Below are 20,723 nucleotides of genomic sequence, written 5' to 3'. Positions count from 1 at the left end.
CTATCGAATTAATGGCCTATTAGACTTAATTCGGGGAATAATATAAGAAAAAAATTAGGGAAATAAAGATATGATAAAATATTTATAGAATTAGACTAAAAATAATAATTAAATATATAGTTCTCTTTAGAAAATTTTATTTTATTTAAATTGTCGTGTGATAATTTAAAATTGGAATGTGTATTTTATAATAAAAAGTTATCAACAACTAGTAATGACTTCGTAAAAATAATGACCAACTGTTTATAGTTTTAATAAAACAAACAAACAAAAAATTAAAAATATATATATAAATATATAAATCAATCCACAAAAAAAAATATTAAAATGAAAGAAAAAAATCGACGAATAAAAGAAAAATTACATAGACAATACCCAAAAGAAAAAACATGGTTCTTGTAATGTTTATTTTCTTCATTATCCCCTTTATTTTTACTTTTTATTGCAGTACTTATTTCTTTGATTGATTCCTTTTTTTTATTTTAATTTTTGTATTAAAGTTGTAGTCAGTTATCCATAATTTTGGTAAAATTGTTGACAACAGTTGACGACTTCATATTATAAAATAAATCCTCAATTTAAATAAAGTTATATTTGTTTAAAAATTAATATTTAAATTTAATTTTCTTTATTCGTAATATTATATTCTAAATTCCTAATTTAAAAATCTGAATCAAATACCACGCAGTATATTATACGATGGTCTGACTTTAAGCAAAGATATATTAACCAAAATTGTAGCAAATATGTTGTTAGCGGAAACTAATGTTGGCATGGTGCGTCATTACCATTAAGAATATTAATAATACGCTAAAACTATATAATCCATTCATGTACATTCACGCCCTATTTCTGATCCTAGGTTTATATCGTAAGAATTGAAGATGCACTCGTGTAAGTATCATGCAGATCATCATGCATGCCACATATTGTTTCATAGCACATGTTTCGTATCATGCTTGCAATTTTTATTTTTATTTTTTGGTTCAAAATCACCCGTTTTTCGTGTAAAGAAACACATGGGGGGAGGTAGATTCCTTACTTAGATTATTTTACACAATATTCTTGATTCCTTTTACTTTATATAATATTTATATAACAATTAAAATCTAATAATTAAAACATAAAATAAATTTTGAGTAAACTATCTATTTGATCACCCACCTACTTTTATACATATGTTTTAATCACTTAATTATTTTTTAAATATCGTATCTAATGTTACGTTTCGTTTGTGCTTTAGCCGCTCAATGTTAGATTATCTTTATAGGTGTGAATTTGTGATAAAAAATGATTTTGATCATTCAAATAGTGATAAAAATACGAACTCTTGTGACCTCGGTAATAAATGTATTATGTTTTTTTTAGGTCCTGGGTTCGAGCATCGGCAATGCCAAAGGTACGAGCGATCAATGTCAAATGGTTGAGAGTTATCTTAGAACAAATACTACTTTGTATTTACCCCAAATTAATAAAAAAATAGTTATAAAATCACAATTATAGTTCTTATTAGTCTTTTAATTATAAAAATACTCGTTGCTCATCATATTTTAAGTATTTTATATTTTATATAAAATTTAACATATTAATATCATATAATTGAAAAACAATTATTCTTCGTATAGTATTTATATTATTTAATTACTTTAATTATGTTATATTTGATTTTCTAAGTTGGGCCATGATTGTGGCCATCATACCCCAATTTTTTGCGCATGGCCCATGTAATATGGGTTTCTTGAGTTGCCAGGCTTAACATTCATTTCGGTTACAATTTGTAAAACTTTGTTCAGCTAAATAATAAAATGAATAATATCACATTATGATTTAAATTTCAAATTCATCCTAAATTTTAAAATGTTTTAAATAGATCCTCAAATATAAAATATTGTATCAATCAAGTATTTTTGTTAATACGACCATTAGTTTCCGTGTCGAATGAAAGCTTAAATATTCATGGAGCATATCTAAAACGTACAATCAAATTGTAATCACGTTTGTATTATGCGTGAATAATTTGAATTTAACATGTTAAAATTTGATATATACGTGTTTACACTTTTATGTGTTTTTGAATGAACTTCACATCACATTTGAATTGATATTTGAGGTCTAAATTGATGATTAGGTTAATAGAATGATTCGATTGATATAATATTAATACTTGGAAGACTCGATCGAAACGGTTTAAAATTTAAGGTTAATTTAGAATCTAAATGATAATTTAAGGAGGGTTTTCTACAATTAACCCTAAAAAACAAGGGTTTCTTTCTTCTTTTTTAATTTGTTTCATTTATTTTCACTGATTAGTGTTAGTGTTACATCTGAGAGTGCTGTTCTGCAACTGTTTTCCAAAAAGGTAGAATGGCAAACTTTTACGCCATATAGACACCTCTACATTTAGTACAATCAAAAGAACAAAAAAGATCAATTACACATTGTACAACATGATCACCGGGCTCGAGTTCTCTTTCTTCCTTTTGCCGGAGTTTCGGACTTTTGATTAGCACGTCCACAGCCCCCTTTCTTCGGACGAGCCGAAACCTTCTTCGTCACCGCCAAGGATTCTACTGACGGAGGAGAGCTTGCATTGGTTGGTTTTTTATTTACATGTGAATTCCCAACCACTTGGTTCCTATTGTTAGTTGCATTTCCCAGCTGTTTACGATTGCCGGGACGAATGCTTCGCGGCTTGGCGGGAGGCTTATGCATTGTTCTGGGAGAGGTAAAAGTGGTGATTGGAACCTTACTTCCGTACTCCTTGAAATGTTGTCGCAAAGTTGCAGTGACGATGTGTCTAAGAAGTAGTGCGGATTTATATTCACGTGTGTTCTTGGAGTAGAAAACCAACGCATTGTTGGCAACTAACAGCATGTCCCGAAAGAGTTCTCTGACAGATATGATTGAGTTATCGCCGATTCGTGATCTTATAGTGTCGAAATCTATGTGCCGGAGGATCATTTCTTGTATCTTCCTCTTTTCTGAATGTGAGAAAAGAACAATGTTGAGATTATCTATTTATCACATAAAAACTCAGTAATCATTAACAAGCTAAACCGAGATACGGAAGCACAGCGTTCTTACCTGGCTGTCAAGCCTTCGTCGAAATACGGAAGCACAATCGTTCTCTGCCACAGAACTGAAAATTCCCATTATTTCATCAAACACTTCCTTGCTAGAATCCCTGCTCTGATCCTCGACACCTGAAGATCGGCAAATGTGAGCAGAGTTGCTAGCTGAAGTTTCTTTACACCATGAGACACTTGCGAAATCCGATGTGCCAAGAAACTCACTTTCTCCGACACTAGCTTCTTTGGCATCCTTACTGCAACATTTCTCTTCCTCTTCCCTCTCTTCTTCTTTATACCTCGCAACTGTCCTCCAAGGAAAGCATCGGCCAAATTATCAATGCTCGGAATTTTCTCTGCCTCGGCTGAGGTCGGTGAATTTCCCGGCTTTGAGTCCATGTCTTCAGCAGGCACTGTAGCTGGAACCGGACAATCAGGTGCCCATTTTGTCTCGGCTTCCTGTGTGAAACTACCTGCAGAGAGGCCATCCTTGTATGTATCCTTACTGGAAAATGCAACTCCTTGGGATTTAGGACATGGTAGGACTGATTCCGTCTGACTGCAATCGTAGCCAACCGGTGAATTATCTCTCTTCTCAGCCTTTAAGCTTTCAAGCTTCAATTCCAACGACCTACAAATGCCTAGCATGAGCCCGGTGTAATATTAATGCAATAATGCAAGTTTTTACGATGAAAAAAATCCACAAAAACGAAGAACAAACCCTATACAAGTCCATGTACTCGGAGACATCTGAAACTATAAACTCGACCAAATTCCGAAACTCAATTTAAGTATACCTTCACTAAGTTATGTTCAATCCGTTATGCAAACGGGAGAAATTACGACTATCCCAAAAAAACTCAATTTAAGTATTATGGAACTCCAACAGCTCAATCCATTGACAGATTCCTAAAAGGAGTAGCCTAATGCATTTGCCTGAGAAGAATTGAATGTGGTTAACTATATGATTAACCATATCCCGGTCAGCAATAAAGGCAAATTACTCACCCAATCGAATCTTCAGATTGCTCTAAAGCTCGTCTCAGCTCCGCCATTCGTTGTTTACGTAACTCCTCAAACCAAGCTCTAAGAAGGAAAATGTAACAAAATAAAGTTAACAGAACATCAGATTTCATAATGTAAAGCATGCAAACGAACTCCCGATAGGATTACTCACGTGCAACCCGAGTAACGCTGTTGTAAATCCTCATACTTAGCCTTACAAACCTGCAGAAAGATACCGACTTCATCAGAAAAAATCATGAATAAACTTAACTGGTGCGGACGAATAGTTTCACACACTTCATAGAAATAGCAGTACTATCATCTAAACTCCTTTCTGCATCAACAAGAGCTCATATGGTAGAGTTACTAAATAAGTTGGTCCGTACAAATTCTTATGGAAACATGATTCATAGCAACTTCAAGAATCGTCGGAGCAGAACCGTACGTAAACGTCACACGAGCCAACCTACATCCCTTAACCAGTTCAAACGGCAAACCCTTTGCGGGGTTCGAACTTTAGGTCGTTATCATCAAACATTAGGACAAATTCTATGGTTTTTGGAAAGTAGATTGTACTAAACAAAATTAAGCATTGGCCAATGCAAAGTAGATAATGATGGCTGCAATATATATATATATATTCCCTGAAGATCATACATTATTTGTTGTACTGTCCCGGAGCACCCAGATAAGAGGGCAGCTTGATAGGGACCTACAAGTAGACATGACAAGAAGTATAAATTTAATGTGTCGGACTTTGAGCCCCTCGACTTATAATCAAATCTAACATCATCGGCTCTTCATCCATACCAAAAAGGATAAATCGCTATCATCACATCAATCATCTCCTTCCACGACCTTTTAAATCATTGTAAACCACTATCTCATCCGTTATACATCAACATTATTAACCAAAGTTTAGCTTCATGCATGATTTCTAGGCCAACCACTACTCCACATCAGTCACGTGGACATCACGTGGCAACCAAGAAGCCATCGTTGACATTGACCAATAACCATTACTTCCATTTTTTAAGGTAAATTTTTAAATAATAATGTGTAATGAAAATCATAATCATGCAAATGGAAACAATATGGTAGTCAAAGTCAATACATGTTTTCCACAGAAAATGTAAACAAAAATTCATGTCGCTGTCTTCATGCATTTTCCATTTCATTTAATGCGAATATTAAATAAATAAAGAATTAAACAAACGGATAAAATCAAATGAGACTTCATTAATTGAATTTAAAAGTGTATTAATTGGCTAATAATAACCTCGGGAGTGAAATCCGAAGGAGAAATGGTTCGTGTTCGGAGCTCCGAAGCGACGAGATTCCAATCACGGGCACCGTGACGGAGAACCGCCCCACCTAACAAAAGCTCCTCCCACGTACCCCACCGTCCCGCTATCATCTCCGTTATCGTGCAAATGTGTACGTCCGAGATTTAATTTTCAACAACAACAGAACAACGACGAAGACCCACAATCAGAAACTTGAATTTGATTAAGAAGCCACCTCCTCTGCCTTCGCCTTAAGCAATTCTTGCGCACGTTAGCCAACGCCGGCCTCTAAAATAAAAACCCAGAAACAAAAAAAAAACAACAAAAAGGTGGGTTTTGGGGTATTCTTTTAATGGAATTTGAAGTTTTTGAATTTTTGAAAGAATTCAGCGGAGAAATGAAAGAGATTTTGTGGAACAAAGTCGATGAATTGAAGAGAGAGAACGAGAGATTAACGATTTTCAAAGATGCAATTTCTTTTCTTTTTTTTAGCGAATAAATTAAAGATTAAATTTTTTTTGGTGCGAAAAACAGGGTCGAATGAAGAAAAAAAGCTTTATAATAATAATAATAATTTTTGTTTTGTTTTGTTTTCCTGTTTTTTATTTTAATTATTACACTATTTTTGTCTTTGGTTTCTGTTTGGGCAGACGTACTAGATTGAACTATATCCACTTTTGTAAATGACAATTAACTCCTTTCTTAATTAGGATTGGTCAAATTCTGTAATTAAGTCCTCTATTATGCATAAGATGTCAATTTAGTCTCTATGTTATATTTGGTCAAATTTAAATTATGTACTTTTTTTAAAAAAAACTTCAATTGTTAGAGAATGTGACTTAAACTTTACTTTGGTTCTGTTCAAAAAGTTTAGAGTATAATTCGTTTGGTGCAAAATAAATAAATAAATAAAGACTCGTGTTATAGGTAAAGGTCCTTAAATCGACAAATTTAAGGTTAAAATTCATTATTGATCTGATCGAGTACGACCGCGAAACCCTTATGACATGACGCAATATTATTTTGGATGTCTTTTGTTATTTTACTTGTTTTTTGTCCCGATATAGTAAGTTTTTCCTCTTTTACCTATTATTTCTCTTGTAAAGATTTTTCATATAAAATTTATGTATATTTCTTTTCTTCTTCTTATTTTATAATATATTATTCATCATTATTCGTAATACCAATCTTGATCCATATAATACAAGACAATATAAAAAAAAATCAGTCCATGTACTAACATAAAAGAGTACAAAGACTAATTCGTCCATGTCCCTTAATTTTCATAATAGAGTCAATAATGCTTTATAATGTTTGATTATTGTTGCAATTGTTTGAGCAGTATTAATTGTAAATAAACCTATGCACAAAAGAAGGTTTAATTATGTATTTGGTCCCTGAAAAAAAATCTTTACTGTATCTGAATTCACAGAATAAAGAACAAAAAGTAAAATTGTGACCCGACCCAACAATAAACACTTAGTGATGTTTGACTTGCATCTATAATTGTTTGTGTTGCATTTAACAAATTGAGTTTAACCCATGTTGAGAACAATCAAATTGGACCTTTTTGTACATTTGGTTTCCTTTTGAAGGCTTATTTAGGTAAATAATACCAAAGAAGGAAAAATTGGATTTAATTTGTCCTTGTCATTGTAACACGTGTATTTCTCTTTGGATAAAATTAATCCTTATGGTGTAAAAAAAACAACCGACGTTGCGATCCACTACTGGATAATAGCAAAATCCAAAAGAAAGTGAATGAAATATAATTGTTTTTAAATAGTTTGGAGCGATAATAATACAATGTATGTTCATAATTTTTTTAATTATTAATAACGCACACGTATCTTACAGACGTAACTACTTGAATTTAAAAATTTTAAAAATTAGAAGAACAATACTTTCTTTAATTATCAAAATTGTTTAACGGACTGTGAAGATATAAAATTTAGGAGAAAGGAAAATGATATGGCTCTCATAATTCAGGAAGAAGGAGCGGACCCTTCGAAAAGACATGTTAGGAATGATATGTGTATGGCTTTCCTGGTATATGTTCTAACTTACGGCCTACATAAAACTAAACGTCCAACTCTTTCGAAGTTGATGACTATCCTCAAAATAATATTGTTTTTGAGAACGTCGACTACTCATCCTTTGTTATTTAACTAGAAAGTCGATGGATAGTGACAATGATCAAAAAATGAGACTCCAAATCTCTCTTCCTTTCTCTTAAGAGGGGGAGATGAAAACAAGAGATTGTTTGTCCTCCCTTAGAAGATAATGAATCTTCTTATATGTGGCCCTAATACCAAGTGATTATAGTGGTTCCAGAGGTTGAAACATGATACCTATCGATGAGTGACCTCAGGATCATCATAAACCTATCATATTAATTCGTAAACTGTTTGCTAGCACTATGATGAGATCGGTCGATTGTTTGTTAGGGATGTGTCGGACATACCTCCATCCGAGAGAGATTGAGCGTTCCGAAGACGGATTTTCATAAAGACGTCAATATTGAGGGTACAAAAAATATTATAATACCCCAAAATTTCAGTTAGTGGCCAAAATGTAAATTTTGAAATTTTAGTGGTCAAACTATAAACTTGGGAAAATTTTAGGGACCAAAGTTTAATTTTAAAAAGTTATGTAATATGGGCCCGTAAATGAATAGTTCACCCCCAAGAATATGGGTTTCAGATTTTTCGTACGTATTTTTTTATTAAAAGCTATAAAGCAATAAAATTGGGGGGAAATTCGAATAATAAGATCGAATCGGATTTTTAAGATATTTTGAATGACGATAAGGTAAGGTTAATAGTGTCATTTACATGAATTTAATATGGATCATTGGATTTAAGTTGATTCTTCCATGTTAAATATGAACCGTCGGATTTAAGTGACTAGATTGTAATATTTGGTAAATTGCAAGGGAAAAATTGGAAGATGTGTTCATGTTTGACTATGATGATGTAAGGGATGATGAAATCATGGTAATTTGGTATTTATCATGAAATTAAAGGGTAAATTGGTAAATATATTTAAATTTTAAGGGTAATTTAGTAAAGATATTTAAATTTTAAGGGTAAATTGGTAATTTTGTATTAAATGATTTTTTAATTCATTTATTTAATAAGGAAAGATGAAGAATTTTCAAGAGATTTGTTTATCTTTCCCCTCCATTGTCGTGAGCCATGCCAAGGTAAGAAAAAATTCTTTTGATTTTTCAAGCCAATTTATTTGGATGAAATCATGAAATACAAAATTGATCTACATGAAATTTTCTATCATTTGGTGCCTTTTGTTCATGATTTTCATGCTTAAAACCTTATGTTCTTGAAATATATGGATGAAGGAGAGGTTAGGTTTTGATTAATTAAGGATGTATTGTGATGTAGATGATGTTGTTGAATTATTTTCATGCTTGTATGATGATTAAAACCACCTAAAAATGCATATACTATATTCGACCATGCTAGGGTTTATGATGAAATTGGTTGTTTGAATTGAGATTGATAAGGATTTGATTGTAAAACATTGGAAATGATGTTTAGAAGTTAAATTTATACTTGAATCAAGTTGAAAATCAAGTCAAAGTGATTATGGTATATTCGACCAAGATGAAGTTTATAGGGGAAAATTGTGAAAATTATTTTGAGGTTAGACATGATGAATGGATGATTATGCAAGCTTTAGAAAGTTGTTTGGACCAATTTGAAAGTTTGTTAAAGTTTAAGGACCAAAGTGCAAGTATAAATTGGATAAAATTGGATAACAATTTATACAGACGTAACTACTCGAACTTAACAACTTTAAAAATTAGAAGAACAATACTTTCTTTAATTATCAAAATTGTTTAATGGACTGTGAAGATATAAAATTTAGGAGAAAGGAAAATGATATGGCTCTCATAATTCAGGAAGAAGGAGCTGACCCTTCGAAAAGACATGTTAGGAATGATATGTGTATGGCTTTCCTGGTATATGTTCTAACCTAAGGCCTACATAAAACTAAACGTCCAACTCTTTCGAAATTGATGAATATCCTCAAAATAATATTGTTTTTGAGAACGTCGACGACTCATCCTTTCTTATTTAACTAGAAAGTCGATGGATAGTGACAATGATCGAAAAATGAGACTCCAAACCTCTCTTCCTTTCTCCTAAGAGGGGGAGATGAAATCAAGAGATTGTTCGTCCTCCCTAGAAGATAATGAATCTTCTTATATATGGCCCTAATACCAAGTGATTATAGTGGTTCCAGAGGCTAAAACGTGATACATATCGATGAGTGACCTCAGGATCATCATAAACCTATCTTATTAATTCGTAAACTGTCTGCTAGCACTATGATGAGATCGGTCGATTGCTTGTTAGGGATGTGTCGGACATACCTCCATCCCAGAGAGATTGAGCGTTCCGAAGATGGACTTTCATAAAGATATCAATATTGAGGGTACGAAAAATATTGTAATACCCCAAAATTTTAGTTAGTGGCCAAGATGTAAATTTTGAAATTTTAGTGGCCAAATTATAAACTTGGGAAAATTTTAGGGACCAAAGTTTAATTTTAAAAAGTTATGTAATATGGGCCCGTAAATGAATAGTTCACCCCAAGAATATGGGTTTCAGATTTTTTCGTACGTATTTTTTTATTAAAAGCTATAAAGCGATAAAGTTGGGGGAAATTCGAATAATCAGATCGAATCGGATTTTTAAGATATTTTGAATGACGATAAGGTAAGGTTAATAGTGTCATTTACATGAATTAAATTTGAAGAATTTAATATGGATCATTGGATTTAAGTTGATTCTTCCATGTTAAATATGAACCGTCATATTTAAGTGACTAGATTGTAATTTTTGGAAAATTGCAAGGGAAAATTGGAAGATGTGTTTATGTTTGACTATGTTGATGTAAGGGATGATGAAATCATGGTAATTTGGTATTTATCATGAAATTAAAGGGTAAATTGGTAAATATATTTAAATTTTAAGGGTAATTTGGTAAAGATATTTAAATTTTAAGGGTAAATTGGTAATTTTGTATTAAATGAACTTTTAATTCATTTATTTAATAAGGAAATATGAAGAATTTTCAAGAGATTTGTTTATCTTTCCCCTCCATTGTCGTGAGCCATGCCAAGGTAAGAAAAAAATTATTTTGATTTTTCAAGCCAATTTATTTGGATGAAATCATGAAATACAAAATTGATCTACATGAACTTTTCTATCATTTGGTGCCTTTTGTTCATGATTTTCATGCTTAAAACCTTATGTTCTTGAAATATATGGATGAAGGGGAGGTTAGGTTTTGATTAATTAAGGATGTGTTGTGATGTAGATGATGTTGTTGAATCATTTTCATGCTTGTACGATGATTAAAACCACCTAGAAATGCATATACTATATTCGACCATGCTAGGGTTTATGATGAAATTGATTGTTTGAATTGAGATTGATAAGGATTTGATTGTAAAACATTGGAAATGATGTTTAGAAGTTAAATTTATACTTGAATCAAGTTGGAAATCAAGTCAAAGTGATTATGGTATATTCGACCAAGATGAAGTTTATAGGGGAAAATTGTGAAAAATTATTTTGAGGTTAGACATGATGAATGGATGATTATGCAAGCTTTAGAAAGTTGTTTGGACCAATTTGGAAGTTTGTTAAAGTTTAAGGACCAAAGTGCAAGTTGTAAGAATTAGTGAAGAAATTTAGGATGCTATAAAAATTGTTTGAAAAATCACTAGAAATTCTATAAAAATGATTAGGAGGTGATTTTTATACCGGTGTGTTAGTATTTCAATCTACTTTTTTTTTAAAAAATAAACGGAAATTGATTTCGAAGTGTATAATGAAAAATATGAATTTTTTATCGATGATAGGTTAGAGAACAGGGCAACAAATTCTGCTAAAAACAGATTCTGGAAATTGGATTAGAAAATTCACTATAAAATTGTACAAGTCGAATTAGAAGGATTGCTTTATATGTTTAGATTTGTATTTGAATCTAGTTTCAAATGGAACAAACGGAATTAAATTCCAGTTTATAGATTAATACATAATAATGATTCTTTAAAGGTAGTGCAAGTTGTCAGAATATAGAAATTTTAGAATTGAAGTAGAAATGGAATAGAAGTTGAAGAGTAATGTTTAAATGTATGATTATAATGCTTGATTATATTTTTGGATGCTTGGAATTGAAGTTAAATGGAAAGGGACCATTTTGAATAAATTGAAAATGTTGAGAAGAATTTTAAAAGAATTCATTTTAATGGTTAGATGGTGGAATTTGAAATTATTAATTGAGTTATGAGTTGACATGAATGATAAGAGGATTGAAGTTATAGTTTAAGTGTTATGGTTAGCATTGACGTTTTGAAATGGATTTAGTATTGAATTAGTATCGATATAATTTTTATGAATTTTATTACTAGATTTTGCCTATGTTAGTAAGATACTAATATATGTTTTGGAATGTATGTGATGTATAAATGATGAACATGAAGATTGTGATCAAAGTCAAGATCAAAGAAAGCTTGAAAACGCCAAGTAAGGTTACTAGTGAGGCATTTCCAAGTGAGTGCATTTTACTTATACTATTATAAGAAAGACGTGAAGAATACTTGCTATGAGTCAACCTCGAATGATTTGAAAAGAAAATGATTTTAATTTGTTTTATTATATTTAATGTTTTCTTATGAATAATTTCGGGTATGAACCGCCCATTGTATTTTTATATGATATTTTGATATGTTCGTGTTTATGAATACTTTGATATTTAAATAATATGTGATTTTGATGGAGTAGGCTACTGTATGTGCATTGAGAAAATATATATTATACAATACTTTATTTTGTTATTATTTAAAAAGAGTATGATATGTGAATGATATATGATACTTGATTGTAATGATGTTTGAAAAGATTCTAATAAATGAATGATATATGATTTAATGAAAATGTCCATCGTAAATGCATTGAGAGCCATATGTATAATTGGCATGCTTAAGAGTTGAAGCATTATATTTAGTATGTGTCTGATGTCACTTATGTGACGGTGGTGCTACTAGCAGTTGCATTATACTTATAGCACGTGTCTGACGTCTATGTGACAATGATGCTACTATATGAAACTTAGCACATGTCTAACGTATGTGTGACGGTGGTGCTACTATATGGTACTTAGCACGTGTCTGATGTCTGTGTGACGGTGGTGCTAAAGTACCAGGAATACATTTTATGGCACGTATATGAAAATGGTGCCTGCACGAATGTGATGATGATGCGATGTATTCCTTATTATTGACACATTGATATTGTGTTCTACAATACTTGTGCGTTATATGTATATGTTCGTGTGACTCGAATATCTTGTTTTTACAGTGGGTTATATTGGGCTATGAAATGAAAGTGAATGATACATACTATGAAATGAATAAAGTGAAAGGCACATGATTGATCTAAAATGAAAATGTACTAATTGATTGATTTAATTGAAAATGAGTTTTATGACATTAAAAGTGTAAATTGTTTATAAGGTAGTTAAACCGTAAATGATCCATTTGCATGTGATTTCTGTATTATGTATTCTCAATTCATACAATGGATTGAGATATGAAATAATATGTGAACATACATGTTGATTGATATGATCGAACGAAGAGCTTTTATTGAAAACTTGGTTAGACATTGAATATCTTATATATGGTTTGATGAATTACAAATCAGTATGACATCTCTTTTAATATTGATAGTACTAGTTGACATATATACTATATGGTTATGATATTTTAAATAAATATGTTTGAATCTGGTTTAAATAGATGATACTTATTATTGTTGTTTATGAATAATGGTTTGCTGATTAGTATTTTTATAAAATAATTTTTAATGCTATCGAAACGAAATATTTTATAATATTTAATAATAATTGATTGATTTTAGGAGATTTTTTTTTTACTGATTTTTGAATAAGGAATGTACTAAAAGAATTATGAGATATTCTGGACTCGTATGCGGTAATATATACGAGAAATAGGTGTTACAAATATCATCTTTAAAGATTGAATTTGAATTCTCGAAAGTCTAACTATATTTATTGGTGGATTACTAATGTTTTAATACTAAAATATTTAAATAGTAAAAACAGAAGAAAAGGGGCATCAAGGAATTCACATATTTCATTGAATATATTATAGGTGAAGAGTACACATATATTTGCATTAGAACATGCTTACATTTTTTACAAACGAGATTACTAACAACGCTATACTCAATCAAAAGAAATGCAAGAAAAGGTTTCGTGTAGTACCAGGGACACTGGGATTCACAAGATGGCTGACTGGCCTCTTCCATCTTCAAGATGTATCAGTTACGATGCGAGCACCACTACTCAGTCAAGCTAGCATCCCGGTACCAATAAAAGCCGACAGAGAAGGAAATGCAAGGTGACAACAAAATCGCGCATCCAAGATATAAAAGTTACGAACCGGTCTTCTATGGCGTTCGAATCTTTTATAAGTTGCTTCAACTCAGCCACCTTTTCTTTTCCATCACTCAGCGGAAGATGGTTTACAGTTGGTGCTGTTGCAGCATTCATCGTCATTCTTGAAGAACTAGATTCAGTTCTTGAGCACATCTCGCTATCACACCACCTCTCCTGTAGTAAAAACAAAACGAAGAGTGTCGTTGTGGATATTCACTTAACAAGGAAGCAATTAGGCGGCTTGAGGTTCCATCACTCGAGGGTAAAAGCATATAAATGTCATGATATGCAGACTGCTGTTATGGATATCGAGTTATCGTTATAACGAAGTTGTGATTACGAAATGTTATATGTTCCTAAATCATTTAAGCATCTAACCTTACGAGTAGCGGAAGAAGTTTCTGAATCTTTTGCAGCTGCACAAAACACTGATTGCAGCATTCTCGCCTGCGTTCAAATTTTCAAAGCCAATTAGTTCATAAGCGGCTTTGTCGAATCCACAATAGAGGAGAAATTGAGAAGCGGATATATCCCATAAATAAGAATAATAACACCTTTGCTCAGCATGAAGATCAACGCCAACACCACGTGGAGCCGATACAGTTGAGCGTATCATTGGACCAAATACCACTACAAGCTTTAGGAGCATCTCCAATGAGATATTTACGTGCCTGTAAATTTATATCACACGAACAAAAATCAGTAAGAACATCATAAGTAGGAATGCAGATTATTTAAACGTTTGCACCAACATGACCAAATGGGATTTTATGTCTTGATGAGATGAAAAGCTATGTTTTGAAAGAAATGGATGGAGTACAATAACTAACAATACCAAGAACTAGAATTTCGTTGCAACACTTACCTTTCCGTTTTACTATCTAATAAGCCCATGAGCACAGGAAGAAGGCCACAAAACAGATCTAAGGTGAGGATCTCCATTTTTTCAATAAGAACACTGATTACATCTGCTTGCACCTGCATCAGAAGTAGTCGACTCTAAGTATGAGAAAATATGCATGACAAGCCTTTAGTCACTACTTGTAACCATCATTCAAAACAAAAAAAATCAACACACGTGAAATTTTCTCATAAATACCCACAGAATGATCTGACAGTTTCCGCAGGGCACCAATTGCACCTTTAATGTCATTCTTTTCCCAAAAATGTCGCACCACCTATAAGTTCATCAAAAAATCAATTAAGAAATCTAATCAAATAATGAAAAAATATATAAATTCATGCAAGTGGAAAACGAAATACCGAAATATGATGGAGATTCCTTTCCCATGTTCTTTTTACTAAACTTAAATTTGCCACCCACTACAGGTTTTCTAAACCATAATAATGATATAATATTCTATACTCATTGTTTGTGCAGATATCCTCACGTTTTTCAATAATTTAATACTTTAGCAACAATTATAATGCAGCCACCGAATATATAAACAGGCAGCTAAGTTTACCTGTAATTTTGTCAAGCGTGACCGAAGAGTGCTTAAGAATATATCATGCATTTGCAGTAGACTCTCAGTTATATTTCCATTATCAGAAGAGATTGTTAGGCCCTTTGAAATTTGGCTTTCAATAATAGTAACACTCTCGTCATTAGCAGAATTCAATCCCCTCCTAGAAATTTGATCATCAGTAGAAATAGTACCATTTGGTCCACTCCTATCATCAGCACAGGTTGCTTCCCTTCTCGAAAGTTGATTTCTAGAAGTGATCCCACTTGCAATGGATGTTGATTCCCTTCTGGTTGATTTTGTTCTAGAAATTTGGTTTCCAGTAATGGATCCACTAGATGCCGAATTTGAATCCTTTCTAGAAGTTTGATTTCCAGAAAATATGACGCTAGTTGCCGAGTTTGATTCCCTTCTAGAAATTTGGTTTCCAATTATGTTCCTCTCAGGGGTAATGGTTGATCCCTTTCTAGAAGTTTGGTTTCCAGTAATGATCCTATCTCGGGGTGAGCTTAATTCTCCTCCAGAAATTTGATCTCCGGTGACGAGCACATCAGAAGTGGGAGTTGCTTCCCCTTTAGAAATCTTAATATCAGTAATACTTCCCTCACAGCTTGAAGTTGATTCCACTCTAGAAATTTGACTTCCGCTCTGGTTGTCATCATCAACAGAGACTGATTTTGTTTCAGAGATTTGTGTCTCTCCTTTCTGTGGGAAGAAAACATGAGAATTTAATTTAAATCAGTCAGAAAAACATAAAAGTACATGCACATGTAAGTCTTTCCGGCTTTGGTTTAGACAACTTTCTGATAGTTGAATCATGCAATAACTGAAATTTTTAATTTGGAGGAAAAAAATACAATTAACTTACCTTTATGGCTGGTGTTCTATCTGTTTCAGGTACAGTGGGAGGAGTACTGTTAGTTACTGGATCGTCACTGCTGTTTAATCTCTCTCTTCGTTCGAACTTCTCAACCAGAGAGCGTGTTCTCCCTGAAACAACAGCCACTGCCAAGAGAGAAATATATAGGGATCAAAATACATCCAATTTTATACTCAAAAGAGTTGGCAGGAAAGTAAGAGCATACCTCCTCTGACAATTCTGACCGAGTTTGAATCTTTGATGCAAGGAAGGGACTCATCACCTGACAATGTAAGAAGAAACTAATCACTAACCATCAACCTCTAGCGAACAAAATAAATTACCACAAGTATAACCGACTTAAGAAGAAATGATAAAAAAGTGTAGAATAAAACTTACAAGTTTCTTGATTAGGGGGTGTATGTGTCGATAACACCTTTTCAGATTTCTCTACAACAGTCTTGATGTTTGAATCCTTTTCATCACATGATTTTCTAGCTCCATCTTCTGATACAAGCCTGGTTTGAGAGTTCATATACTTTTCGCTGTCTAACCCGTTTTTTTATATTGCTAAGAGTTCCTGATTCAACTGCAGCCAACAGCTTTTCAACCTCGAACTTGTTGACAGATGGTCTTCTAACATGAGCTGGTTTGAGCAGCATGCCTGGTTTTGTCCTTGAAAAGGTGATGGCTTCTTTTGCAGCATTGCTAGAGTCTTTAACAGTAGGGTTCTCCCGTTGAACAATACTTGGTGTGATAAAAGACCTTTTATCCGATTGTCCATTAGATTTAACATTAACTTCTGTTCCAGGACTCGGCTTCTCTGTTTCCAGATTACTTATTTCACAGGCATCCACTGGGAGTGACACTTTTTTTGGAGAACTCAAAGAGCCATCTTTCCGTGTGGCAATAGGATTACTGCTAGCAGCTTTTTACAGAAATGGGAACATCATGTCAGAGGAAATATAGCTTCAGCACTTTTACAAAGTTTTGCATGTCAAAATTAAATTTACTTTCACATTTTTCAACAGGGTTGCTATCAAACTCCAAAATCATGGTGGATATTGGCCATGCCAACAAAGTAACAATAGGTAGAACAACCAGTTGAAATAATAAAAACAACCAAAAGGCAAACTTACTATCAATATATATGTTCTTTATATCCTTTGTCTCACAATCAGGAGACAAGGGTCGTGATACCAAAGTAGACCTCATGACACTCTCAGCTTTCACCGAAGAATAACTTCTCTCAAGATTAAATTTCTTCTCTGTTTGGTCGTTTCTTCCATATGGCTCAATATGCTGAGACATGTGCAAAACAAGGCATTTAGGAAGAAATGTAAGACCAATAAATTGTCACTCAGGTTCAGAACTAAAGGGCATCAGTTCAAAATTGAACCAACATTCGGAAATGCAAGGTAAGAAAAGAATGCATTAAATACCGCAATATCGGCTGCCCACACTCCAACCGAATTTCGATGGTATGAACAACCCAAAAGTTTGCCTTCATTGATGCAAAGGTCACCAAGTGTTGACCATCCCATATCAACAGAATCGTGACAAACTACTGGCTCCCACGAATAAACCTACAATAATGACAACAAAGATTCAGATTTTTGCTTAATTCGGATAGAATCGAACAGGTTTTACAAAAGAAGGTAAAACCTTCAAACCATCATCAGCTCCACAGAATAAGGTTCTCCCATCAGGATGAAAGACAACTGAGCGAACATTATCCTGAAAAGAATGAACATATAAAACTTACAATGAAAAAGGTTTATTATAAATAATGAGACTTTTCTTTATCATTTCCTTTAAAGTAAGAGAATATGTTTCTCATGCTTGGAAAGTTTGCTGGATCATGAACAAGTAACTATGTCAATTAAACCATACAATATGCCTCCAATGCAGAAACATTAGGTGAAGAGTATGATAGAATAGGTCTTCCTACCATTCTACATCGCTTGATGGTTGGGCATAGGGAAAAAATGGTTTAAAAGAAAAAGAAAGGGGACAGTATCAAGGGAGGAGGAAGAGCAAACTTCTAGCTTGAATATTGGAGACAAATAAGCTTATATACCTCAGGTCTCGTAGATCCAATCAGTTCAAAGGTTTCTAAATCCCAGAATTTAACCGTTCTGTCCGCTGAGCCTGAAAATTTTGGTCACCATCAATTAAGATATTCCCAATAAAATACTGATTTCAAGATAGTAAACAATTCAAAAATATTTACACATTCCATGTACAATATGTCAAAAGGAACAAATTTGAAGTCTGTGAATTTTAAATATATTTACAAATGATGTATGCATGAGACATGGAGTCGTGGACTGCCAAGACATTTTCCCAACTTAATAGTTAAAAGCTTACTGAAAAAGATCTGATCATTGCAAGCAAGTTAAGGAAGTTTATTCCAACTTAACCTGAAAAAATAATTTTCATCAAGCAGGCATTGACAAACAATGCAGAAAAAAAAGGAAAATGAAACTATAATAAACCCACTGACTCGTACTGAAGTCAAAGACTCACCTGTGGCTAATAGAAACTCAAGAGGATGGAAGTCTATGGCGCGAATATGGCCTTCATGAAACTTGAACTCGTTCAAGAGTTTTCCAGCAGTAAGATCCCATATCTTTTAAGTAGTGACAGTATTCAAATGTGAAATGATTAGATAAAAAAATGGATGACTCATTCAACGCAGATTATGGTATGGTTCCTAATTTACCTTTACAACATTATCAAATCCACCGGAAACAACCCAGCGCCCATCAGGAGTGAATCTAATCATACTAATGCCTCGAGTGTGACCCTTGTATGTATGAATGCATCCCTTCTTTCTGATATCCCAAACCTTTAGATTTGTGTCCAAGGAACCAGATGCAAAGAACTCACCAAATGGATGGAATTCCAATGCAATGCAATTCGATCTGTGTCCAGAAAGCCCGCGAAGCACTACACTTCAAGAACAACGTCAATCATTTTACAAGTTGATTCTTACTCAATTTCAGTTTGGAACAAAAGCCAGTGATACAAATGTTTCAAGTTTTGAACAGGTGAAAGCTCGAAAGTTAAGTGCTGGAGTTGCAAAATATCTTATCTCACGTTATTCTTTATGCCTAACAAGTTTTCCACCATGGTGTTGTTATCATTTGTCATCTAACTGATAGAGAAGGCACTTAAGTACTCTTAACATAGTTTTCTGAGGAGGAATCAAAGACTTACTCTTTGTTTCTTCCAGATCCCAAAGCTTTATCCCACCTGTAGATGATCCAGCGAGCACCAAGACTTCTGGCGAATTAAAAGCTAAAGATTCCACCGGACTAGTATGACCACAAAGACTCTACACAATAACATGTACGTTAGAATACTCTTCTTATCGGCATCTATTAATCCAAATTGTGATCTCAAGCAACAAAAAGCAATTACCATGTAAGATACCATCCGAAGCTAAACTTGGCAATAATCTAAGTAAGAGAGACAGCATAAAAGACTTACCATCAGAGAAGTGGGCTTCCCAATTGCCCAAACATTAACTTTATGATCATCCCCGCCAGTAACAAGAAGCCTACATGTCTTTTTTCCCATACTTAGACAATTCACATTTGTTGTATGAGCCACAAATTCTTCTACAATCATTTTGTCAAGGAAGAGAAGAAATGAAGCAACCTTTTTTTAGAGTTTTCTCTTCAACGCGAGACTACTTGAGTCCAGACCAGCATTATCTGTTAAAGAGCAAATCTTTTATAAAAGCTTTAAGTTTTTTTTCCTAGAACCAAGATTAATTACTTCAATCCTGTTCTTTTTTTTCCTTTATAGTTTTAGCTAAAGCCAAAGTAGCAAACATGGAATGGGAGATTTAATCAATTAAAAATATATATATTCAAAAAGGAAACAAATTTGAGCTGAAATTCATACAAAATTCAATATAAGCTAAAAACTCACCTTAGGACTCAAATAAATGAAGCTACGCATTCCAACAATAATATTAACAAAACAAGAAAAAAATTAAGCTCAAGGATACGCAGCTTATACCCACGCTTCGCCATTTTTCCACGAAAATGAATTCAAAACGAGATCGGAATCTAAAAATGGAGCCGCAGATCACAATGAACTTCGCGCGAAACTGTTCCTCAAAGATTCAGCTAAAAAAAAGCGAAAATCGGAAACTTAAAAGAGGAAATTTGTTTACTTTTCCTGGAAAGTAAATCCACCAAGATTTCCAATACAAACAAGGAATCAAATTCTGGTGAGAACGTGAAGTAGCTTAAAAAATAAAATAACAAATAACAAATATTTGGAAAAAATCAAAGGAAAATTTATTTATTTATTTTATAAAAAAAGATCTTTTAATTTCCTTGAACTGCTACGAGTGACTATAAAAGACTATATTTCCTGATATGATTGAACCCAGTTCTTTTGACTGTTTATTGTTCTGACCAAAATACCCTTAGTGTATTAGCTGTCGCAATAGTGTAATTAACTCAACCATTGTCCTCTACGTGTTGACGTGTCCGTTGGATCCCCTGTTGAAACACTAGTGGTA

General features: G+C 33.1%; 2 pseudogenes; both read right to left on the bottom strand.

The window, feature by feature from the left end:
* Positions 1–2,315: 2,315 nt before the first annotated feature.
* On the bottom strand, positions 2,316–5,849 carry LOC120210540 (annotated as a pseudogene).
* Positions 5,850–13,528: 7,679 nt separating this feature from the next.
* LOC120210536 lies at positions 13,529–20,466 on the bottom strand (annotated as a pseudogene).
* Between the last annotated feature and the right edge of the window lie 257 nt (positions 20,467–20,723).

The sequence above is a fragment of the Hibiscus syriacus genome, unplaced genomic scaffold (genome assembly GCF_006381635.1).
Source record: "Hibiscus syriacus cultivar Baekdansim isolate YM2019G1 unplaced genomic scaffold, ASM638163v2 tig00109925_pilon, whole genome shotgun sequence".
NCBI classification, from domain to species: domain Eukaryota; kingdom Viridiplantae; phylum Streptophyta; class Magnoliopsida; order Malvales; family Malvaceae; genus Hibiscus; species Hibiscus syriacus.
The sequence above is the reverse complement of the archived record's forward strand: the minus strand, read 5'-3'. Positions and strand labels throughout refer to the sequence as shown.